Genomic DNA, 27031 nt, shown 5'->3' on the forward strand with positions numbered 1-27031 from the left:
AAAAATGTTTAACACATGCCCATGTTCATAAGATGCTGTATCTCACACCCTGTGGGAGGTGGGGGGTGCAGAGGTTGGTGCCCACATTAATGTGTACTGTGTGAAAATAGAAACAAGCACAAAAAAAGTCTGTTTTACAGCATCACATGAGCGGGGCTACAGGCTAAGATGAATGCATGTGAGTTTCTGAAATTGAAGACAATAGTTCAACCAGAATGTAGTCAGAAAATATGCCAATGACATGGCAAGTTTCACAACTCCTACAAGAAGGCAAAAGGTTGGGCCTTCCTGGGGATTTATGCACAACTACATGTAGGGACGACACAGCCCGCTACTATTGTCAATGAGCTGTCCGGTACTGTCAGTTCCTCTTGTTTGATTTCCAGCCAGAAAATATCAGTCATCCTCTTTTTACAAGGATGCAGGATATGTTATAGGCTCTGCAAAGATTCACCTCAGAAATCTAAATCTGGTGGATTGTACAGCAACATTGATCCTGTGTGAGTTTGAAGTCTTCTTGTCATTGTTTTAATGGCGCCGAACCAACGCATTGCCTTTTTCCTACTGTTCTTCCAATAACGATGTCCTTTTTTAATGACTATTCTGTTCTGATGACATGTTCAAAGTTGGCGTGTCATATCTTTCGTCTTTTCAGTGACGTTTAATGGCTTGATTTCTTCCAAGATTGATTTGTTGGTCCTTCTGGTGGCTGTCTATGGTTTTAATAAAATCCTTCTACAGCACCACGTACAATTTGTCGACTGTCCTGTTTTCCCCAGGAAAACTTTCCCCAACTATAGGTCCCCATGGAGAAAAAAAAAGTGAAAATCAATGTTTTCATCGGCTAAGAAATGTCCTTAGATTTGAAGACCTTATCCAATGAGTTCGTCGTTGCCTTGCCCACTGCGATTCTCCTTTGACTTCCAAGGTAAATGAGGCCTCAGAATCATCATTGATCACAGCAAAAAGTTAAAAATAAGTAAGTATAATAGTAGTAACAATAATCTGAATACAGCTAATGTCAACAGTGCAAAACATCAGGATCCTTTTTAAGGACGCTACTGTTACGTACACACAAATACGTTCACATGCTTATATGTCAAGAGAATAACAAAGTCCGGAAAACAGATGCCTCCCGAGCGTAGTTAACAATGTGACATGTAAAGAAATACGTTCAAAGCTCTGACTGAGATATCCACACACAACTGAACACACTTGGTATCTTTACATCATAATCTTCTGTTTGGCATACTAGATATATTTCCATAGCTTGTATCATTATCTGATGACTTTCAGTCGCAGACGCACATCACCGCTGACACTTTTCCTCTTGACCTGACAGGCAGCACACATAAAATCATATCTTGCACTTAGAGCTGGGCGATATGAGATTTTTTCATATCACGATATGTTTTTTTCATTTCAGGCGATAACGATATCTATCACGATATAAGCCAAATAACTATATTTGTAAGATTTAAATGTGCCGTTGCTCACAAGTAAAATGTGAAATAATCAGCAGCTTGTTTTTAAATATTTATTTCCCATAATAAGTTCAACAGGGTAGATGTACTTAAGGAACATGAGACTTTTTCAGATAAATAAAGGCAAATATTGCAAACTACACAAAAGACAGCCGCTAAAGCGTTTAAGTTTCAAAATAGAACAAACGAAACAGACTAAATTGTCAATTCCACTTAGAAACAAAATATTAATTCTAAAAATAAATCTTAGTTTGTTTTACAGAAGAACAGACAAAACTGACTAACTTTTGTCAATATCAAATAAACTGAGAACTAAAAGGAAATTCTCAATCTCTCCTTGTTGTATAGCTGAGCTTTTCAAACAGTTTTAACAGTTACTTTAGTCTGACAAAAGCCGAATGACGAATTAGCGCTTCCAGTCAGAGACTGAGGCTACGTCCACACGTACACGGGTATTTTTGAAAACGGAGATTTTCCGTTTTCGTTTTAAAAAATAATCCCGTCCACACATAAAGGCAGAAATGAAGGAAAACGCTGCTATGAACATGCCAAAGCAGCAGGTGGCGCTAGATTCCTAACCGTGCAGAAATGTTGGCCAATCAGAAGTCTAGAAGCCTCGGTGGGAAAAAGTAAACAAAGCTGGGACATAGAAGCAGAACCGAGTCGTATGTGTGGAGGGACAGTAACTGTGTGTATATGTAAGCATTTAAACACTGCAGAGAGTAGAATTAACAGTATTGTAGAAATTCATTTCACCGAAACAATAACGTGGCGCACAGTGTGACGCATGCACCAGTTTATTGTATTTCCAGACTTGCTTTCGGCACAATTTACAGTGCACGCTACTCTGTTTTTTGTCAGACTTGAAATAGCCGAAATACCTTCACACTACGGAACTTCTATGGCTCTTCCGTTCGACAATCTCTCCGGCGTTGGAACCATCATCTGTTTTCTCTTCGGTCACGCTCGGTTGATTTTTCTAGTCGACACACACATTTCCTCCATTATGCGCTGGCTCCATTACCCACTGGCTGCTTCCCAAACAAACACACGTGCGGCTTGGCACTTGTGCTGCACGTAACAAGTCACGCGACGTGACGCTGCGGCTGTGATTGGTTCGGCTCTGCGCTACTGAATTTGGATCGGCTGACCTTTTTTTTTTTTTTTTTTTTTTTAAGAGAACAAGAGCGGCGAGGTCTATCGCGATAGCTTAATTTCTCTATCGAGTAAAAGTTATATCGCGATACATATCGTTATCGTTCTATCGCCCAGCTCTACTTGCACTGAAAAGATAATGATGAAGTTATTCATTAAAAGACAGCTTGTTGGCGGCACAATCAACGGGAATGAGAAACAGAAATGGTGGCCTTTGGGTGTTAGATGTTGTCTCACAGCTGTTGCTGCTTCACAAATTAAAATATAAAGATATGCAGAGGCTACGTGGATTGATTATTCTCATTTTCATTTTATGCTGGGAACACACAAAAAACCACGGTGACAGCTAATAACTTAAAAGGTACTTTTGGCTACACTTTTTTCCCCAAAGGGTCGCTACAGCAGATGGATCTGGGTGTTTTCCTTATTGTCCAGGTTTGTGATGCAACCCACCCCCAATCTATCAGGGCTTGGGAACAGCATTAGTGTCTCCTTCCAGTGGTAGCCAATAAAATAATGGACCTAAAAACTTACACAAGACCTCACCACACCTAATCTCAGTGAACTAATTTCAGAAGCAGTTTGTTAGTGCTACCTAATGCTTGTAAAGCAGGGAGGTCTATTAAAAGGCCTTTAATTTTTAACAGAATGAACCAGAGAGGCCAAGCCTTACTACTCATGGACTGATCAAACGAAAAAAAAAAAAGGATTGTACCATCATCCAATCACGCACAACTTCACACCGGATCTCTTCGATAAATTAGCTCTAAGTTGAAGAAATGTACGTTTCTGCAACCAATACTCTTCATTTGATAAGAGTGATCGAGTTTGGCAGCCATGCATTTGATTGTTCAGTTAACCCATATGCTAACCCAGCTCTTAGGACTTGGGGAGGGATAAATATGCATCCTCACAGGTGGCAGAGAGAGGAGGTAAACCTGACAGGAAACCTACATTATAAAATCTATTTAAAAGAGAAATAAGTTGGTGTTTGTAGTTAATGATACTTTATTTTGTGCCGTACACTAGTGCTGGTATGCAAGAAGGGTCCAGACGTACCAAGCTTTAACTTATTAACAACGCTAGCAGTCATTGCAGCAAACTCTTCAGCGGCGTCTTACTCCCCATGCGACATTTTCCATAATGCACCGTGCTGAGCTCACCAAAAATCATAAAGGATCAATCAGACTCCAAAACAGACTTAAAGCAATGAGCTGCGTTCAGGATCAACATGTTAAACATATTAGAGAATTAACAGCTATTTTTAGAGTTTTTATTAGAGTGTAGACTGGAAATCAGGGAGAGGGTAGGGGGCACACACACTGTACCCTTTACCATATAGTCAAACTGCTGAACCAGGTGAGCTACACCAGCACCCTGCTAAGCTATAGCTTGATGTAAATCAAAATGTAAACGTTATTCACGCACTTGTAGGCTCATCCAACCAAGATCTCACTCTGTGAGTCTCGTTCCCTTACAAGTTCTCTTGCTACATGTAAGGAGACAGCACCTCTCCAGATTTTTGTTTTGCTGTATGAAAACCCGGTGCTTTATTCTGAAAGAGTTGGAACACAAAAAGAAGATGCTATTCGGAAAGAAAATCCACAGAGCTTGAAGCTCATTGGATAACGCCTAAGTGCTAAACAAAACAAAGGACTTACATGGAGTAACGCATACTAGGAAGGCTTTATTGCACTGGAGTATTAGACAGCTCATTTCTTTATCAGCATTGATTAATCTATTTTGATAGCCAACAACCGGCTTTAGCAGTTGCACCTTTATTGCACTACTATTGTTGTGGTGTTTAAACACGGGCATAAAAATATCACCCAAGCCAAACATCATTACTTGAGTAATTTGTCTGAGCAAATAAAAGATAAGCAGGGAGCAGAGATTACAAATGGCAGTATATGAGCTTCTCATTAATATTCCTGCCTCCGATCGTGATGCACAAAAAGAACAGGTGATACAAAGAGGAGTAAAAATGCTCTTTTTCTAACTTGTCAGCCTGAGAGAGACTGACTTGTTTCCTCAACAGCATAACATGTCTTCACATGAGCTTCATTCTTGTGACATGCTTTGGTGCACAGCGACACACAGCCACACCGAGAGGTCAATGTCTGATTTAAAGGTTCAGCAGATGTTCACAACAGATTACGTATGCGGCAGTTTTAAAAGCATTAAATAATATCAGCTGTTCCTTGAGGCTTTTTCCCTTCTTTCTTTTTTTTTTTTTTTTTTCCCCCTTCTTTCTTGAGTCTCACCACATAATGAATACAACACAAGCCCCCTTCATCCCAGATGCTTGTTTGGAAGATGTTTGGAAGATGATATAGCAAATATAACTGGATTTGGGGCAGAGTTTCCATATTTTAGCAGTGACTACAACTGATGCTTTTAGGATGAGTAAACCCAGTGATACTATGCTAGGATGTTTTTGTTGAATCTGCAAATGTGAGAGATTTGGTGGCATTTCTGTCTACACTTAGCCACTTTATTAGGTGCACCTTGAGTCACATAATGATATAATATTTTCAGCATAATATCTCCTGTAGCCTCAGTCTCTTACTCTTAGCTGTTAGAAGTAGCACCTGGTGTGGACAACATGTCGGGTATTCAGGATGCTCGGTTCGCTTCGGTTGCAGAAGAGCATATTTGAGCTGCTGTTGCCTGTCAGCATGAAGCAGTCTGACCATTTTCCACTAACCGCTGATATCAACAAGGCAGTTTCATCCAGAAAACTTCAATTTACTGCATATTTTCTCTTTTGAAACTGCAGTAAATCAGCAGTTTCAGAAATACTAAGATCAGTCCATCTGGCAACCATGCAACATTCAAAGTCACATAATTAATTTTTACTCCCAATTCTAAGAACTTCTGTTTAAGATTCAGCAGGTCATCTTGACCATGTCTACATGCCTGAATGCGTTGAGTTGCTGCCAAGTGACTGGCTCATAAGAAATTTGTGTTAACAAGGAGATGAACAGATGTCACTAATGAAGTTCCCAATGAGTGTATGCAAAGGTAAGTACTCAGAACAGTAATGGGGATTGTAGGAATTCCTCTCCCAGTTCTATGACAATGTATGCTGGCTGTGTCCAGATGATGGCTCCACCCACCCAGGTAATAAGCTGTTTGTCCCTCTGCCTTCTCAAAGACAGTCTAGGACCAAAAAAACAAGAATCAGACTGAGGGCCATCTTCTTCCCCAGAGCTCACATCTCATGCCTACAAAGACAGGGACATGCACTTTACAACATGTAACTACAATGCTACCTACTGTTTATGTTTCCCTATTGGGTTTATTTATTTAATGGGTTTCTGTCTGTGTGTTCAATATCAGCTGTTTAAAGATGATAACTACCTCACAGAATTTCATTATGTGACTGAATAATGACAAAGAATCTTTAAAACCTTGGATAAACCCAGTGATATATACAGTAACAACTAGGAAGCTCTGACCCTGATTATTGTTAGAATTTTTATTTTATTTTATTTTCCAGAAGAAAAGCAAAATGGCTCATGTTAAAAAAAAAATTAAAAAAAAAAAAAAAAAGTGTCACACAACATCAAGAAAACTCGATTCACTTTTGCCCTGACTGAAAAATAAAATGCCATTACTTTCTGCTCTTCAATCAGAAGTCCATCAGAAAAGCAGGTGATGGAAAAGGGAGCGAGTACGAGTCTGTTTGTTTGCTCTGCAATCATTCTGAGACCGCATAAAAGGATATTTACTAACAGGCTGTTACGTTTTCTTGCAAAGCTGTTTCAGCTTTAAGTATCGTTCCATTTTCTCGTCATGAGCTTTTCAGTCTTCGAGTTTAAAATAAAAAAAAAAATCAGTATGCCGGTCCTGCAAACCAATATTTTGCAAGCACAGTGTGATGCTTATCTTCACAATAATAAAAGAAGATGACAGCTTCTGTGAGGACTGTTAATCCTTTTAGATAAATCTCAGCTTTAGTACCGAGCCATTTATCCAAAGCTTGACATTTTAAAATGCATCAAGTTCTTCCACATGAAAATAGAACAGGACGGCGCACTGAAGGGAAGACTACTGTTCCCAATGATCAATTTGTAACCATGGAAACAGTAAATAGCCAATCAAAATCAACCACACTCACACATTGCATGTCAATGTAAATGCACAATATGGAGGCTGCTTTGCCTACAAGCTGGTAGCCCTTTTTTTTTTAAAGTAAAAAAAACAAAAACAAACAGCTATAATAAAGACATTTAATGCAAATGCATGAAGTGCTGCACACTGCTGTATGCTGAGTATGAAGAAAGCAAGCAAACAGCAGTGAAGGTAATACAAAGTACAGTCTATAAACAGTGTAACCTGTATATTGTGGCCAAACTGAGCAGGTTGTTTGGCTTTTTTGCTCCACAATTGTGACGTCACGTAAGTGCTTTGGAATTACAACATTATCCGTGTTGTTTCCTGTGGGAGCAGGCCTCATTGTGAGGTGCTGGTACTGATAAGCAGCTATTGGTCACTTTTTGCTGTTTTAACAAACAGTTATTTTCAGTTTTTTAAAAAAAACCCGCAAACATTTTATTGCATTTTATTGGCAAAATAATTAACTAGAATAAAGAGAAAATAACTGACCCTGTGCTCCTTACAGCACACATATGAATAAACGTTATTGTTTCCTTTCGGGGATTTCCTGTTAAAATGAATTCTGAGGGGACCCAGGCTGCTGTTTTGGAAAGCTGCTGTCATGCATTTATAACTAATGCTTCCTAAAAGAAGTCGGCTAAATGCTGTCAATGCCAGAGAATAGCCTCAAAAGGAAATGTTGCAGGCTCTCCCTCTTTGCCAAACCACCCGCTGAATCACGTCCATATGTTTGCACAGTATGCAAATCACGCAGAGTTACTTAAATGTAAATTAGAGTGAATGCATGCCTCCATCTGTGTGTGTGTGTGTGTGCATTCAAGAGCCCCTCTTTCCAAACCCGTTGACCCGGTCTAACATCAGCATCTATAGAACTCCACACATGCATCTGATGGTCCTTTATTTTGACTTTGTTGCAATATTTATTCCGCTAACGCTCATTCCAGCTCTAATCCGATTCATTGTTCCTCCGCGGCTCTGTCTACAGAGTTAAGTCAATTCCACATGGAATTAATCCAGTGTGCTTTACTTTTGGAACACTCTGTTGGTTTGCGTAGTTTAAAAGCTTAGCTGTTACGTATGGGCTTGAACACGCACTCTCACTCACAAACACACAGTGCTGTAACAGAGCCAATGAGGAGATTGATCAGCTGGGTTGCGTCCAAATTAAAGGCAGTCCTCTGCAGCCATGCCAGGCATAATAACTTTCTCCTCCCTTTGCACTTTTCTTTGGCTGGAATAGTGGGAGAGTTGGGGGGGGTGCATGCGAGACAAAGTAAGATAAAGAAGGAAAGAGAAGCAATTGGATAAAGTCTTGACACCCATCTTAGAAAAAGAAATGCCTGGCTCTTAGATGTCTGACCTATTTTCAGCTTTCGCTCTCTCTTTCTCTCTAATTTCCTTCCTTTCTCTAATCTAGAGTAAAGAAGCTCTGGGACTCTGATTCACTGAAGCAGCAGTGTGCCGCAGGACCAAAGCCAGCACAGACAAACACGTATACGTGATCTAGAGTATAGCACCAGACCATGCTCTGCTTCAACTGCTGACAGTTTTATATCCTTTGAGTGGCCTTTTATGGGGATGTGTGTACCCTATGCACGGCAGGCGCATGTACTGTATGAGCTCATCAGTATGCATGGCGAGAGGCCTTTGTTCCCAAAGAAACGGTTCAATAATCAATTATTCACTCGCTGGAAATACACTGGTGCTCATTTCTAATAATAAAATCTGTTGGCACAACAGTTGGATGCAAAAACAAAATACATATTTATTGCATTTCTGAAGCACACAATCGACTCACATTAGGCCAAAACGATGAACATACAGTATGGCATTAAATAGAGTGATAAGACATAATGGCGCCCTCCCACCAGTTGTTTTAATGCATATTACTTTCACATTATATAGTGTTTTCTGTATTTCAGTTTTTCGAGTGCACTACGCTTACTACATAACTTTTTCTGCATATTTCGCAGTTGCTTCGAGTTAGTTTTAAAGGTACAGTTTCCCCAAATTAGTAAAAAATAAAAGGATAGGTGTGAGAGATGTTATTTTTTTAAAAGTAACATTTATCTAGAGCTGGGCGATATGAGATTTTTTCATATCACGATATGTTTTTTTCATTTCAGGCGATAACGATATCTATCACGATATAAGCCAAATAACTATATTTGTAAGATTTAAATGTGCCGTTGCTCACAAGTAAAATGTGAAATAATCAGCAGCTTGTTTTTAAATATTTATTTCCCATAATAAGTTCAACAGGGTAGATGTACTTAAGGAACATGAGACTTTTTCAGATAAATAAAGGCAAATATTGCAAACTACACAAAAGACAGCCGCTAAAGCGTTTAAGTTTCAAAATAGAACAAACGAAACAGACTAAATTGTCAATTCCACTTAGAAACAAAATATTAATTCTAAAAATAAATCTTAGTTTGTTTTACAGAAGAACAGACAAAACTGACTAACTTTTGTCAATATCAAATAAACTGAGAACTAAAAGGAAATTCTCAATCTCTCCTTGTTGTATAGCTGAGCTTTTCAAACAGTTTTAACAGTTACTTTAGTCTGACAAAAGCCGAATGACGAATTAGCGCTTCCAGTCAGAGACTGAGGCTACGTCCACACGTACACGGGTATTTTTGAAAACGGAGATTTTCCGTTTTCGTTTTAAAAAATAATCCCGTCCACACATAAAGGCAGAAATGAAGGAAAACGCTGCTATGAACATGCCAAAGCAGCAGGTGGCGCTAGATTCCTAACCGTGCAGAAATGTTGGCCAATCAGAAGTCTAGAAGCCTCGGTGGGAAAAAGTAAACAAAGCTGGGACATAGAAGCAGAACCGAGTCGTATGTGTGGAGGGACAGTAACTGTGTGTATATGTAAGCATTTAAACACTGCAGAGAGTAGAATTAACAGTATTGTAGAAATTCATTTCACCGAAACAATAACGTGGCGCACAGTGTGACGCATGCACCAGTTTATTGTATTTCCAGACTTGCTTTCGGCACAATTTACAGTGCACGCTACTCTGTTTTTTGTCAGACTTGAAATAGCCGAAATACCTTCACACTACGGAACTTCTATGGCTCTTCCGTTCGACAATCTCTCCGGCGTTGGAACCATCATCTGTTTTCTCTTCGGTCACGCTCGGTTGATTTTTCTAGTCGACACACACATTTCCTCCATTATGCGCTGGCTCCATTACCCACTGGCTGCTTCCCAAACAAACACACGTGCGGCTTGGCACTTGTGCTGCACGTAACAAGTCACGCGACGTGACGCTGCGGCTGTGATTGGTTCGGCTCTGCGCTACTGAATTTGGATCGGCTGACCTTTTTTTTTTTTTTTTTTTTTTTTTAAGAGAACAAGAGCGGCGAGGTCTATCGCGATAGCTTAATTTCTCTATCGAGTAAAAGTTATATCGCGATACATATCGTTATCGTTCTATCGCCCAGCTCTACATTTATCAGAGGTTACAGTTACTACATTTCATTAACCATCCATTGTTTGTGGCTGAAGTCTGATAGACGGTAAGAGCAGAGTGAGACTGTCTTGATCAAGATAAGATCGCAAACACTAACAAAGGATGGGCTGCATGCTGCATCATTTCCTGTGAACCCCTTGTTTACGTGAAGTTAATCTGAATCCTGTGCAGGCAAAACAGATTCTTCCGCTAATGACAAAAGAGGCTAAATAAAATAAAAGTGCGTAGCCTGATCTTTTTGTTTAGGAATTTGGCTGCTATTTAAAAACTGCACATTTAAAATGATGCTTGCAAATCATTGTAAAAACGCCCGGTGAGAAGGAGAAATGCACAACCACACAACAGGTGCTAGCAGTAACTTTGGTAGTCAGTATCCTGTCTAATAACCTTCTCTGCAGGGCTCTTTGACAGCAAACCTGCCTTGAGGATCATCACCGGTGATGAAAACAGGATGCAAAGTTTGCAGTAGAAGAGGCTGCAGTCTAAAGGACTGAAGAAGACTATCAGGGGCACGAGCCCAAAAAATACACAACATTTTCTTTGACATTAACAGGGTGGTGCAGCTTAAATCCACCCTCCAGGATCAGACTGCAACAGCAAGACTTTCATTCAGATGCTGACGTTCTTCAGCATCTGAAGGAGAACGCTCAAAATTATAATTATAGCACAAAGGCAGCTGGATGCACGTAAATGTTGGCCGCCCTACACGCCAAATTTGGCTCCCTTTGACTTTGTCCTTAATTCCATAACGAAATTCAAGTTTATAGTTACTGATACAGTGGGGGATATCATGTCTCAGATGCTGATTACTTCAAAAGGAATACCAGACAATCGTGTCGTTTTTGGTAATAAACCCAAAACAGCAAGGCAACAAGAATCAGATGGACCTCTGCAGGCAGGGAGGGTAAAGAACACCAGAGGCTGGCTTCAGTCTGCTAATCCCTCGTGTCAGATAAGGTCTGACACACTCATACACACACACGCGCACACAACCAATAACAAGGGGAAGCAATAGACTGTTAACCATGTTTTTTCACGTGACACCTGATATGAACACGGAGAGAATAAACAAACTCATAATACAAACACGGTCTTGGCACCATTTCTCCCTTTATGCCAGTTCCTCACTGTAATGTCATCTGTTTATAGTTCTCGCTCCCTCTCACACACAAACCCGAATGGAAGGTCAGAGGGGTTAGCGCTGCCTGCCTTGGCACAAAAACAGGGCTACAGATGTGAAAGCACGGAGAGCTCGCTCGCTCTGAGGACCAGCTGGAGCCCGTCCAACCTGGACAAGGGTCAGGGACACGAGTGAGAGAACACAAGCAGCAATCGGAGCTTCTTCTCAGGGGCCTGCCGGCTTGTCACCTTCTTCAGTCACCCTGGACCACCTTAAAAACAAATCTATAAATCATCGGTGGACTCATTTGATTATTTTCACAGTTCACTTTCACACCTCATCCGTTGTTTCAATCATCAGTTTAGTCCTGAAAACAGCTTTACTTAAAATCCATGTGCTGCATGGGGCTACAAGTGTACTTTCAGTTTGCTCTTGTTGATGTTTCTCTGGTGCGTTTTATGCATGCTCAGGACTGGACAGTATTCACAGCTTGAGAATTTTGCAGTGGTACAGTGTACCCATGTCAAAGTAATCCTAAACAAGAAGCTGTTTCTGTCATACAGGGCTATTGGCAGCTGCTTTTGCCATCCAGTGTCATCTTGCAATAAACAAAGCCGAACAGTTGTTGTTGGGCACAGAAGTAGCCGCTCACTGGAGACAGTTTGGACAGAGCTGTACAAACAGGCAGCTGGTCGGCCAGCGGAAAAATGAAAAGGATGCACCTTTGTGTATATACACAAATCTGTGCAAACTAGCGACGCGCCGATTATGAAATGCAAGTGTTTAAAACACGAACTGATCAATGAGGTGAATTGCTAACCCATAATAAAAAAAAAAGAGACATAAAAAAGGGCCAGCGTCAGTAGTAAAGGCAAATGAATGTGAACATGTGTTCATTAAAGGGCAGTGATTTATAAAATTTGAAGCTGACGACGTCGTAACTAAGAACAGCTGTCTGCATGTTTGTGAACATGCATGTGCGGGTTTTACATGCTGGTTTGAAAGCATGCACGTACATGCATGCGTATCGTTTGTCTGAGAAGCTGTGCAAGTGTGCAATGCTTGCGTGCAGCTTGCCAGAATTTCTGTGTCCAGCGCTGCCAGGCAAAGGCTACTTCAAAGCGGTAGTGCAAACTAATTACAGAGTGGTTGCCTCACACTTTGCCTATTAAGTTTCCTTCTAGCAAGGCCAGTTATGTTGAGGGAAACATGAGCCTGTCGTCGGCATCAAACACATGGAGACGGTGCAGAAACACCGTGCTCTAAGAATCAGAATTACACAAGCACACACATATTCCCACGCATACTATTAGCACCATCCGAGTACACGCATTAACATATAACACAGCTCTCACTACATGCCCACACATAAATTCTGTTACTTTCAGTACAAGTGAGAAACTGAATGAACTTGGACTACACAGATCTCTGCTATGTGCCAGCGTTTGTTGATTGGCTGCAGTTGAAACAATTCAGATGAGGAATGCACGAGGCTGCCAGATCCAAAAGTCTCTTGGTTCTTGTACAAACGCATACACACATGCACATGCACTGCCTCAGGGTGCTTGGCATTAACTTTGCACTCTGGACCTCCCAGTGTGTAGCTCTCCATCCCTGCTTGGCTAGCAAAATTAACAGGTAGAGATGAAAAGCACTCCTTGACTCTCGTGCGAATCCTGTCATGCAGAGACAGACCACTAGCCAATACTGGCCTACATATACCGATATAGACGTATACGTTGACCAAAATGCAAATGATTTTGTGAAATTGTTTATTCGGCAACATTCAGACTCCACTGTTTACAGTCCTTCATTTTCTGCAGCACCTGTAGCAAAATAGCATCATGGATGACCAGACTGTACAACATACACAAATGTTTTGTGCACAATAAGCTCAGAAGGAGTGCACATCTAAAACAACCCAAAAAACTAACAAAGGCTGGCTTTGAAAACAGGTAAAATGATCGCCTCAAGGCGCTTAATGCTGTAAGATAAAGAACCTACCATGATACAGGGAAACCCCAACAATCAGACGACGCCTTATGACCAAGCACTTAGATGACAGTGGGAAGGAAAAACTCCCTTTTAACAGGAAGCTCCCTCCAGCAGAACCAGGCTCAGAAAGGGGCAGCCATCTGCCACGACTGCCGTGGGTGAGAGGAGTGAGTTTCATTCACACTATCTGCCACTGCTCTCTGTGACTTTCTCAAGTCTCACTGTTCGCACACCCAGTGAAGCACAGCAGAGAGAGAGTGCTGTCAGCAAAAACACCACTGCAGCAATCAATGAGTAATGACATCCACCCCAGAAAGCCAGTATCAGCTGGGCTCTTTTGTCATCTATATTTTAGTGGATTAAACCATCCTTGGAGGTATTTAAAAAAACCTGAAGCATAGACTTAGTTAAAATGCTGCACGGATCCCTGGATTAATCACAAATTCCAACTGAGCAAAGCTAGCAAGGCTGTGTGTAGACTGAGGGACCTCGGTGGGTTTTTCAAATCTAAAACTGCTTCCAAATTTCTGTAATTCTTGAAGAAATTTTCCCGAATTTAATTACAGGATACTCCTAATCGGCCGAAAGACCTTGCAGTGCAGCCTTCTCGAAAACAACCATTCCTATACGCTGGATTGATTTTTAGTTTTGAGGAAAGACTGGAAGCACAAGACCGGCTCTTCTATCTTTCACTTTATTATTTGCAATTTTCACACGTGGAGTAGAACAAATTTCCCTTTGAGCATTTCAGTTTACACCTTTGACTCATTCAAAACATAGACTGATGGGCAAACCTGATTCCTGATATAAAAACAAATTAATTATATTCTTTTTTTAATTACATGCTCTAAAAATCATCTCATTTCACAGTGTCTGACAGGAAAGATAGGCCTGTAACTAATTACTAGATTTTCTTTGCTGATTAAAATGCCGTTATTAGCTTTATTTATTGGTTATCTGTAAAACGTTACCTTCGGATATCGAGTTTACAATCCTGCGTTATAAAGAAGAGCATCAAAGTCGGCATGTGGGGTTTTTTGCTCAGCTTGGCTGCACAGCGTGAGTTTTCTATAACAGCTTTAAAAGGTTAAATCCATACAGACAGCGAGCATCAGCAAATGAAGCCTGTAGGGTTGCTTTGGATGAAGGAAAAAAAAAAAAAAAAAGGTCACAAAGGTCACATCGCCTCGTTTTAGAAATATTCCGAGCATGAAGCAAGCCTCTAAAGTGCTCATCTGAAAAATACTTTAAGCCTTCAGGACCGAGTGGCAGATCTCACACTGTTTTTCACAACCATTGCCTTCATATGAATATGTATTTATAACAAATTCAAATGTTTTGAAACACATTCTTAAAATGTGCAAGCTAATTACAATAATCCTCCCTCATTATTATTATTGTTCCTTGAAAAAGCAGAAAACGCAAGCGTGAAAAACAACTGTGCTAATGTGCCAACGTGCAGGAGAGATATTAATCAACAGGAGATGACTAATAACCCCGCTCCCGATATAGCACCCACCAACAAATTTCTGTAAAGGTGATTGACATTTCCTGTTAACAGTAAGCCTCTCCACAAGCCACAGTGTGCCTACCTGCAGCTGTGTTTAATGACAGACCATTTCCACAATCATCATTCGATCACAGGCCAGCTGACAAACCGATGTTCACAGAAACACTCGGGCTCGAGCTGACCTCGCTCAGCTGGTGGCCGGCTTCACTTTCTGTCAAACGCGGTGCCTTCGCCGTGACGGGAGGAGGGAAAAAGGCCATCGGGGGGAGGGGGGGGGACAAATGACGTCTTCAGAAATGTTTGGAAATGTGATGTCAGAAAAAAAAAAAGTTTCCTCAAACAGAAAAGTGCACGGCACGCAATAACAGAGAGCCTAGTGTGGGTAACTGTCGGTCACACTTCAAAGGAGCTCAACTAAACTCTGAAGTGATCTTTTAACCTCACAGACAGTCATAACATAAACCAACGTCTAGTTCCTTAGCCCGGGGGAATATCTTGCATGCACATTCATATTTGCATCAGTCAGACAGGAGTTGGGACTGCTACTGTGAAAACCCCACATATGGACAAACTAGAGGTCACTCTCTGGCTTAAGAAGCAGTTGCTTTAAAAAGTAGTGAAACGAGAGCAACCTGCCATAACTAAGCTGATTCAAATCTTGATAAGTCTTAAAAACAGAGTCCTAAACCTTTTTTAAATACGTAATAATATCTCACAAATACTTAGCAGATGTTACTTCGAAGTGTTTGCACAACACTGATTCCCAACCAGGGATACCAGAGTGTATACAGAATCAGTGGTTCATTCAGAAAAATAGAAATAACAATTTCAACAACTGATTGGACTTTTAGTTAACAGTAACTAACAGTAGTAGATGGATTAGTGGTACAAAGTGGTACTTGTGCCGTGGGCCACAAAGTTTCTTCATCTTTAAGCACCTAGTCATAAAGTCTGCCTTATTTCATTCTATAGAGTTCACCGAATGCGAGTATGGCACCGTAATAGGATGTCACTATTGCAACACGTGATTTGGTGAATTTTTGACCCTCCTAGATATTTCTTGATCAACTACCAGTGGTATCATTGCAAAGTGGAAGTATTTAGGGACCACAGCAACTCAGACACAAAGAGGCAGAGCATATAAACTAGTTAGCAGGTACCAAAGATGTTACAGCTACCCAAAACAGTGACGTAAAGCTGAAACAGTTTGACAGAAGTAGCAGATAAGCAGCTACCACAGAAGCATTATGAGACAAACTGAAGTCCACACAGGAGAGGATTAGCAGCGATGTGGTGGCCAGATACCAAGAAGTGACAATAAAAGTCAGCGAAATAGCTTTTAGCAGCACAAAGTGGGCAAGTCATCTCAACCTTGAAGTGGCTGCTAGTGGCAGATAATGTATAGGTACCACTGAATTATATATGACAAAAATATATATAAAAGGGTTAACTAACTAGAGCTTGAAAGGTCTTGGGTCAACCAACCTTCAACTTTAAAGCAACGTGCAAGGAGGATGTGTGCATAGAGCTAAACAGTTGAACTTTCAGCATTGTTAAATTAATATTCAAATTTGCAGAAATTAACGACGATTGTTTATAGCTTCCACTTCCAAATTTCGCCTTATACCCATACAATGACAGATAAGGGTATTCTATTCTATTTCTGCAAGTGCTGCAGTACAGCTGCAAATGTAAGCACTGAAAATGCAATTGTAACATCCTCTGTGCAAGCACAATTTACACTCTTATTGTTGAGTGATATCCCACTAAAATAAAATCAGTTGAAAACATCTAGAAGATGGCTAGTGGTCACACTGAAATGGGTACTTTAGTAGAGACTGTACGAGCACCCGACGAGCAAGGCTGGTGCTGTAGAGCAAGCAAAGCACGGCCTCATTACTACACTTCTATTTCCACACCATCTAAAGTGAAAAGCCTTGGCCCTAATGAAAAGCTGCATGCTATTCTCCCGAAGGCCAACTGTAAGTGCAGCTACTTTGCAGCACTGCACGGAATAAGTAATGGCCTTATCCTCACTTCCAAAACAAAATAAATAAATAAAATTACAAAGATTAAGAGGTGGCGTTTCAGATCTTGCCAAACCATCAGGTGTTGGAACGAGTCCATCTAAATTTCCTCAAGCGTGACAGATTAGGAAAAAGAGGGAGCAATAAAACTCCTGCTTCTACGGCCGACCATTCATTCAGCTCCTAAATCCGGGGGTTTTAGCGGAATTCGAGCTGCACTGGCTTCATAGAGAAATTAAATCCTGGTTTCCCAAAAGAAGTAATCCTGGTTAAGTTCTATTCAACAATACAGCGCAGCAGCAGCAAGGCAAACACGTTAAACACACACTGATAGGATAAAGGAGGTCAAACTGTCCTGTACTCATGGCTTTTTCTTTTCTGCGCTAATGAAATGCTGAGTGATGTACAGTAAATGCTGGCAGGACAGAGTATCCATATCAAGGCTTGGGTCTGAGCCAAAATTGTAATTGTGGATTTTTGTTATAAGCATCTCTTTGCTCAGAGTTATTCATTACTCCAGCAGATTTTGTTCGTTTGGCTCCACTGCTTTGTAGCCCTGTCAGCTGCGCTCTGCTCCCATATGCTGCGAGGTATTTAGCTGTGATTGTGATCTTCATTCTTTTTACACAACAGCTTTTTCAAAGGTGCAATGTTTCATTTTTGACAGGCATTTTGAACTATTTTCTGATATTTTACACGTGTCATATGCACAGTTTAGGGATTAACCGATACACTGGCCTAATATTGATATTGGTCACGATGGTGCGGCTGCTGTTTGCCTGATGGTAAATAAATACATTGACTGATGCCTGTGACTAATTTGTTGTGTCATATCAATTATGCACTAGCAAATCATGCAAAAATAGTGTGACGAAGAGCCAAAGGACTTTTTTTTTTTTTCCTAAGGAAGCTTTCTCTGGTTCACTGGCAAAAACAGAAACCAAAGTAAAAATAAATATTTACATTTAAAAAACAAAAAACATCAGTTTTGATGCTGCCTATCAGTAAATCGACATTTTGAAAATTAGTATTTATAAAGAAACTGACAACTGGCACATCCTTAGTACAGGGATACATCCAGGACATTAGAAATAATCTAAGACAGCATTTAAAACAGCTATCAGCAGGGTTTTTCCGGGGTTAAAATGAGCAGTTGGGGTTTTTTCCTACACATGTAAGAGACTGATGCACAGCACACTGGTAACAGGTCACAGCTTGATGAAGTTTGCATGCTGTCGCTTGGTAAAATTTGTCACCGAAAGGCATGCTCTGCACAGAAAACCTCTGTGCAACTGCTTTGGTTGCCTGCAACCACTCACCAACCAACCAGCTACGGAGTACACATTTTTATCCCAGCGACCAGAGGTTGCCAGGGGGTTTGCCAACTGGTCTCCAGGCTTGTGTGCCTGAGGTCTGAGGTACCAGCTGCTCCTCTCACACTAAAAGCAACAAATCTGTGTTACTTAATCAAAGCAGATCATAATTACAGTGCTGATGATGTTCTTGAAGCTCTGGCTAAAAGCTCTTTAGTAGCTACCACAAATATTTCTGTGCAGGAAAAAGTTTAATCAAGAGTATTATTAGAGTAAACTTACAGTTATCTTTGATTACTTTTATTTTCAGCGTCCTCCGCTGTTGTACTCACATACAAACTTATAATCACACAAGGAGTTCTCAAAGGACCTCTGATTATGAGCCGATTAGCTTCTGCCCCAGGGGCGAAGATAATGAAAGCATTATTGCCCATTTAATCCTGGATGCCCATGTAGGGAATCTGTCTGGATTAAGCTCTGAATCTTTATAACTTTTTTTTTGTAAGTAGCCACTTTAGCGTCACGGGAACTGCTTGTTCAACATGTCAACAAATCTGCATAAACTTAGGTGGCTCTCACAGAGAGACAAGAGAGAGAGGAAGCAGTGCCAGCAAACGTCGGATGGACTCCACCTCGTAAAGTGCTACGCTTCACCCTGGCAGAAATAAACCTCACAGCCCTTGGTGCCAAGTATTCCCGTTGATGAAAAGCTAGTTGTGAGTGGCCCCAGTCGTACCCCGGTAGAGCCAAGCTGACTGGCGTTAATAAGAAAGAAGGGCGGCTGTGTAAAACACTCTTGCAGCTCTTTCTGGCCAATAAAGGCCATTTTACAAGTTATTATTTTCCCCGGTGATTTGGAAGGTGGTGAAGCAAAAGCTGGCAAAGAGGAGCGGCAGCAGAGAGCAGCGACGGTTCAATGGGAATGAGAAATACAAAAGATAAAGCAGGGGAGCCTCTGGTAACCATCTGCATTGAAACCACTGCTTAACAGAAACAACTGAAAAAAAAACCCCAACTACGCATTAAAACGAAACCTAACCTACAAAGAGAAGACAAAAAGGAGGGGCCCAAACATACTACACTATGAAAAAGGGGAAAAAAAAAAAGAAAACCACAAACTCGGTACCCGCTGCTGGCTGACATCTGATGTAATACATCTACTAGTGTGTTTGTGTGGTAGAGGTAGAGCTGGGCGATATGAGATTTTTTCATATCACGATATGTTTTTTTCATTTCAGGCGATAATGATATCTATCACGATATAAGCCAAATAACTATATTTGTAAGATTTAAATGTGCCGTTGCTCACAAGTAAAATGTGAAATAATCAGCAGCTTGTTTTTATTTAAATATTTATTTCCCATAATAAGTTCAACAGGGTAGATGTACTTAAGGAACATGAGACTTTTTCAGATAGATAAAGGCAAATATTGCAAACTACACAAAAGGCAGCCGCTAAAGCGTTTAAGTTTCAAAATAGAACAAACAAAACAGACTAAATTGTCAATTCCACTTAGAAACAAAATATTAATTCTAAAAATAAATCTTAGTTTGTTTTACAGAAGAACAGACAAAACTGACTAACTTTTGTCAGTATCAAATAAACTGAGAACTAAAAGGAAATTCTCAATCTCTCCTTGTTGTATAGCTGAGCTTTTCAAACAGTTTTAAGTTACTTTAGTCTGACAAAAGCCGAATGACGAATTAGCGCTTCCAGTCAGAGACTGAGGCTACGTTTTTGAAAACTGAGATTTTCCGTTTTCGTTTAAAAAAATAATCCCGTCCACACATAAAGGCAGAAATGAAGGAAAACGCTGCTATGAACATGCCAAAGCAGCAGGTGGCGCTAGATTCCTAACCGTGCCGAAATGTTGGCCAATCAGAAGTCTAGAAGCCTCGGTGGGAAAAAGTAAACAAAGCTGGGGCACAGAAGCAGAACCGAGTCGTATGTGTGGAGGGACAGTAACTGTGTGTATATGTAAGCATTTAAACACTGCAGAGAGTAGAATTAACAGTAACAGTATTGTAGAAATTCATTTCACCGAAACAATAACGTGGCGCACAGTGTGACGCATGCACCAGTTTATTGTATTTCCAGACTTGCTTTCGGCACAATTTACAGTACACGCTACTCTGTTTTTGTCAGACTTGAAATAGCCGAAATACCTTCACACTACGGAGCTTCTATGGCTCTTCCGTTCGACAATCTCTCCGGCATTGGAACCATCATCTGTTTTCTCTTCGGTCACGCTCGGTTGATTTTTCTAGTCGGCACACTCATTTCCTCCATTACCCGCTGGCTGCTTCCCAAACAAACACACGTGTGGCTTGGCACTTGTGCTGTACGTAACAAGTCACGCGACGTGACGCTGCGGCTGTGATTGGTTCGGCTCTGCGCTACTTAGTTTGGACTGGCTGACCTTTTTTTTTTTTTTTTTTTTTTTTTTTTTTGAGGACAAGAGCGGCGAGGTCTATCGCGATAGCTTAATTTCTCTATCGAGTAAAAGTTATATCGCGATACATATCGTTATCGTTCTATCGCCCAGCTCTAGGTAGAGGGATGAGAGGCTGCAGTATCTAAAAGACAGCAGGACCCCCAGAGGTTTGTGTGAAGACTGGTGCAGAGCAGAGTGATAATCTCTTGTCCTGCTCACCAACACAGCATGCTTATCAGCGGTGGAGCGTCACGGGCCTCTGAATGCAACACGCAAACCAGCTACGACATCACACTGGAGGGTTAGACTCATTCTTCTCTGCTAATGAGGTCTGAATTGCCACTTTCCATTAGAACCATTACTGTGTGCCCAAAACATTACAGCAGGATGGCCTGCTATTAAACTGCAGCCGAACCAACAGTCTGGTAATTGAAATAAATAATATGAATACATTTTTGATAAACATCAGGACAAAAATGTCAAAACTAATATATTTGCACTTTTCTGCGTTGTACAGCAAGAACTTAACCACATGACACGAAGATATTGGGGCTTAGAAACTGGTAAACTGAACTAAACTGGTTTGTCTGGCGTTATTCAAGCAATTTAAAAATAATCAATTATTCAGTAATTAAAATATCCAGGTCTTTACTGATTTCTGGAACACAAACTGTGCGTTACTCTTCTTCACAGTGGATTATTCGATTTTTCAACACATTTTGTTATTTGGGGGTTTAAGTCTAATGAAATTACCAAACTATAAGGACATGCGTGTAATTAATAGTAAGGATGTTACCACTGTTCTGGCAATTTCATATTTGATACTAACATCATATGCATTTTTGTATTTGGTGCATAACTTTCACCTATCACTAATATTAGTATTAGCGTTGCCATTTCTCACTAATGTGTTGGGCTGTGAGCTAGATGTGCACACAGTGTAACTGAGGAGGACACCAATCCTACACTGATAGTTCTGTGTATCAAAATTGTGTCACATGTTGAGTCAGTAAAAGGGAGGGAAACTGTGGTTTCTGTGTCCCTAAACAAAATGAGACCAAATCTACACTCATTTGAGGGCTTAGGAGCCAACAGCCTTTGGGAGTGACTACGAATGTAAGAACAATTGGTTCGCTTATATTAAAGGCAGCGAGTCTGGGTGTGTTCAGTAAATAAGTGAATTTACTGTATTTCTAACAATCTGATAAATAAATATGTCCATTCAGCTTTAGCAAATCAAGCCCTAAAAAACAAAGGTTTTAACAATGACGCTACTTTTTGGGGTGCAGAGACTGCCTTTATACAGAAATAAATGGGAGATAGTGCTCGTAAAAGGGTAACAGGTTCACAGCATTTATTGTAAATGCACAGGTTTTGTTTAGGTATCTAATTAATCTAATTCATTATAAGTGACAGAAATAAGTAGAATTCTGTATTTTGGTGCCATAATAGAATTTTTGCAGCACTGTCACAAAGAAAGAGCAATCCCTAGTTTTCTGTATGTTATTCCAAGCTACCGTCAAACCTGTACATTTGCAAGCATTATACAGGGCCGGCAAACTCTCCAATAGCCCTAAAGTCCATCTAAATATGCAGGTTAACATCATTTCTTGTTTGCTTGCATGCTTGGACTCATTAATTAGTATGCATAATCATGTATAGGCACACTCAGTCAAAGATGCTGGATGTTTGGTTAGTCATCTGAGCACTCTCTTTGTGCATAAAGAGGCCAATTTCTTCGCTTGAATAAATACAAACTGAATCAAACATCATGAGCACTTGTACAGGATGTTTTTACTGATAAAACCCATCAGAATAAAGCTCAAAACATCTATGAAATCCATTCACGATTTAGATTCATGGTTTAATTAGTGGAAGGCAAAAACTCTGTGGGTCAACTCACAGATGTTGGGCAACTAAAGTCAAAGAGACAGTGAAGACCAGTGAATAACTGACATGTCCTATGGTAATCAAGAATGTACATTTATGGGGAAAAGAGTGCATGAGTACTGTGACAACCTGTGCTAATAAAATCCATGATCCAATAAAATCTATGACCCTTTACCAAGACTGTCAATTCTATATTCAGTACCTGGAATTTAGGTCCAAATGGACTCTAGGAGGTTAAAAAGGAAGGAAAACTTGGACTGAACCCATTCACCATACTAGGTTCAGGAATAGCTCTTGACATATTGGCCTACCCAGCATGCCCTCTGCCTCTCTAGACAGCTCTGACATCATTATACAGCAGATACAGACCAGGACATCAGCTGCACAGTCGAGGTTATATAAGTGAACTCTCTACGTTTCTTAGCATTCAGCTCTGCTGCCCCACCATGGGGAAAAGGGAGGGGATGGGAGTAGATGATGGGGGGGGAGGAATAAGGAAAAGGAAAAAGAGCAAGGAGGCCAGGAAGAAAGACGAAAAGAAAGAGCGTCTGAAAAAGAGAGGCCCGCTGGGGTGCTTGCTGCCGGGAGAAACTGAAGGTCACCCTTGGCCCCCTTAAGGAGCCCCAGAGAAGAGAAGAGAAGATCAGATCCACCATCCTTGTGATCTTTCAGGCAACCCTGTTACATCACACACTCAGTCAACAAGCAGAGCCAGGATTTCTTATTTGCTTTTCTTCTTTGCATAGAAAAAATAAATACATTTACACTAATAAAAGTTTGAGTGTAAAAAACATCACTTAAATTTGTCTCACACCTCATTTTCAGTCCATTTACAGTCACAGCCTCTAAACGGACCTCTAAAGAACACAGCTGCACTCGAATGGTGGATTTGTCCAAGGCTAATAATCAACCCAGGGACAGAACCCTGAGATTTAAACTGATAGCTAATGATTAATGAATCGCAGCCATCTGGGGTCATATCACCTCATCTGACATAAAGTAACACTTTTAGACTGCTTTTGTATTAAACCCCAAGACTGTACGGTCATTTAGAGCCTCGTCCAAAAATATGACTAATACACTTTTAGGTTTCAGGTCCTTTTGATGTGCAAATTGCTCTCTATCTCTGAAGCGCTTCCAAATGTAAAAACTCTCCATGTTAAGATTTGCAGCTGGTTAGCATGTTTAAAACCTTATAGCCTGCTAACTGATAAATGCTTCACTGAGCCAGAGAAAGTGTTTCTGTTGCAAGCTTGATGGATTCGACTGCAAGAGCCTACAGCTTTTAGACTGTCACCTTCTATCAGCACAGCACAAGCCGCTAAGAATCCAGACCCAGGAAAGGCGTTAAGCAGAGTGGTTACATTAAGTGATTTCATTATTATAGTGCTGTAATGTGGTGATGACTGCTTTTGCACGCAAACAGCTGCGAGTGCGCACAGGGAACAATCCCAGTTGCATTTACTAACGATCTGCAATTGTGCACAGTGGTTGTTTTCAGCAGGGATTCTCACATGCCTCGTGGGGATGATGAAGGTGTCAGTGTTGCTTGTTGTCTGTCAGTCAAAGCTGCTGCATATTAACAAGCATTATTAAGGTTTTTCTTGGCATCATTAAGCAGTTCAGTTGGCAACACTTTGCATTTGGTTTGGCATTCATGCCAAAGCTGGCTTTAACCACCCTGCTGTATTGAACTGTACTCTATTCTGCAGCTGTTTATCTAAAACAAACTGTATTAGTGGATGCACAGCATAACAGCGCATTTAACAGCTGCAATTGCTTTAATGTGCTGATCAACTGGAACAATGCTCTGATATGTGCAATATAAAGTGATCAGATCCGACAGCGATCACCAGAGCTGTACTGGTGTACTTGTGCATAGACAGAAGCAGGAAGAGAAAAGGTCCTAAATGCTAGCCTGTAAGGATTACAGGGACTATTATGTAACCAGCTATATTTACACAAATGCACAAAATACATGCAAACATAGGATCTTGCAAACTTAAAAGTGCATACTCGTTTTGATCTATAGGACTGTTTGCAATGCAAGATCATTTCCAGTGCTTTAAAATCTTACTTCTGCATCACCTGAGCAGGGCTGTGGTGTCCATGAGAGGGAAACAGAGTGACACAACCCCCCCATCAGTGACACATTACTGGCCTCCCACCAATGAATGAGAGCATGGATAAAACCAGCGGTTGCATATAGTCAGTAGATTTGCTCAACCACCATATACATTATAGCTTTGCACAGTCAGTTGCTATTTTTGCAGATTGATATTGATAAAGCAGAATTGAAAGTGGAATCATATGCCTCAGCACGATTGCAGTGAATCACATTAATGACTCAATAAGTGCAATCTGTATAATAACTATTTTCACTGTAGACACTTGTGTTGATGATAAGCTTTAGTACTATTACTAAATTATGGCCATAGCTTTTACTTCAAGAGTCTAAATCCCACCCTCTACAAAATGATGCTTAAACTCTTGTGCAACACTACTTTTCATTTAATATTGCTTGCATTAGTGCACAGGGCTGCACAGGAGCCTGAAAATACAATAAAGTTTTTTCCCCTCTTTCTGATCAAATATTCTGACTTCCTGTGGACCTCCCCTTCACCACCCCACTGTAAAAAAAGAAAAAGAAAATCCTGGAAACGCCCCTGACATAAAAGTTAATTTATTAGAGCCGTAAGTCATAGTAATAATAAGTATTGATCTGCAGTGCTCTTACTGATACTAGATTACAGACAGCACTGTAACTTCTGCAACATCCGAGGGAAGAAAAAGTTGGAAACCAAATTAGGGTCAGGTAACCGCCGCTTGAGGTTCCCTTTAGGACTGTAGGTGTAGCCTGTCATAGCTACTGATCTTTATCAGTTAGGCTATCAGCCCCTATGCGTGTGTGCACGTGTGCATGCGTGATTTGACCGTGCGCGTCAGTGTGCAGCAGGCGTAAATGCCAAGCTGCACACACCACAATTAACCGCAACAAAAGCAAACAAAAAAAGGCTGTCAGTACCCTGACGATCACTTTGGGTATGCTGACAACTGCTAGCCGGAGTGATACGGTGGTGCCGGAGTGACGAGCAGGATTACCCAGCCCCTGCTGGACTCCACTCCGTGCGTTACCCTTCGCTGCTGATCCGATCTGTCAAACCAGCCCGGGCTACTGAGGCTAGCGCCGCCAAACAACTGCCTGCCCACCACGCTGTGAACGTCGTGTTTCGGCATGATCGCGACACTCACCTTCACCTTCAGTTACTCCCCACGCGGTTTGGACACAACTTCCCGCTGGGATACGAGGCGGAAATAAAGCGTGAGAAAGTCCCCGGGTTCATGCACAAGTGTAGCAGTAGAGAAGCGCTGGATGGCTCCCCCGTCCCCTCACTCCGAGCCCATTCCTCGGCCAAGCTGCTGCTCCTCGTACCGTCAAATTATCTCCCCGCTCGGACAACAACCCCCAGTGCTCCTTCCTGCAAAGCTTCAGCGCGGATTGAAGCCGTTTGTTTCCTCTTTTTGCTGCCTTCCAGTAGCGTTTGGATGGGCTGCAACGACATCGGGGGAAAGAAGCGAAAAAGAAATACTACACGCTCGCTCCTCCCTCCGCTTATGCCCGGTACAGTAAGGGCAGCGCTCGGCGGTGTAAGCACTTATTAAAACTATCTACTGCTCTCTACAGGAATTCCACTGTAAAGCACGCACTGTACACACGGACACATGTCGGGACGTTCGTGTCGCGTGAAATGCGGCGCAATCCTCTTCTTTGACTCGCCTCACTTGCCCTTATTTATTGACTTCATCATCACCCCCTCGGAGGCCCCCTCCATCCCCGTTTCCTCCTCATCCTTCCCTCCCTCCCCCTGAGAATCTGGGAGTCATTCACCTCAATGAACATTCAGATGTCATGAATGGACGTAACAGAGGCGTGAAACACTGTAATAGGAAACAATGTAAGAGCCGGGGAAATATAATAATATATATTAATAATAAAATAACTAATATAGATATATACAGATACATTTTATTAATAGGATTCCACAAATAGCTATATTTTGATTGGAATCGGTTTGGACGTGCATTTTTTTAATATAATTGATTAGGTCTATTGAAGAATCAATAAAATTGAGCAATTTATTGAATAATTCTTTAGAAAAAATCAAACGTAAGCTGACTATATGGGAGTATGCCCATGCTTTTCAGACATTTTACACATGAAGTGATTAGAAATAATCACCAAAATAATTAATAATCCTTCCGAGTTTATTGTCTTGTTTGATTAATATCCCTTTACAGTTGATTTTTAAAGAAAGGTGGATAGTGAAATATTTTTATTCAATAAAGCACTCGATTTTATTGATTCATCTGTTAGCCTAATCAATTATCATATCTTTTAAACATATATGTCCAAACCTACTCCAATAAAATCTTTTTCTAAATAAAATAAAATTATCTACAATTCTAAGAAAATATTGTCTTGTTTTTAATTT

At 40.8% G+C, this 27031-nt stretch overlaps 1 protein-coding gene across 2 annotated transcripts in view; it reads right to left on the reverse strand.

Moving 5' to 3' along the window:
• The window catches only part of thrab (thyroid hormone receptor alpha b), a 174621-nt gene extending 148334 nt beyond the window's left edge, over positions 1-26287 (reverse strand). For both annotated transcript variants that reach the window (XM_086304285.1, XM_086304284.1), the window contains exon 1: positions 25791-26287. The gene's annotated coding sequence lies outside the window, so the exon portion shown is untranslated. The remainder of the gene's footprint in view (positions 1-25790) is intronic.
• Between the last annotated feature and the right edge of the window lie 744 nt (positions 26288-27031).

This window comes from Aulonocara sp. 'chitande type north' Nkhata Bay, linkage group LG8 (genome assembly GCF_057382095.1).
Source record: "Aulonocara sp. 'chitande type north' Nkhata Bay isolate Kocher_YH1m ecotype deep benthic linkage group LG8, A_spYH_male_GT1.1, whole genome shotgun sequence".
In the NCBI taxonomy this organism is placed as follows: domain Eukaryota; kingdom Metazoa; phylum Chordata; class Actinopteri; order Cichliformes; family Cichlidae; genus Aulonocara; species Aulonocara sp. 'chitande type north' Nkhata Bay.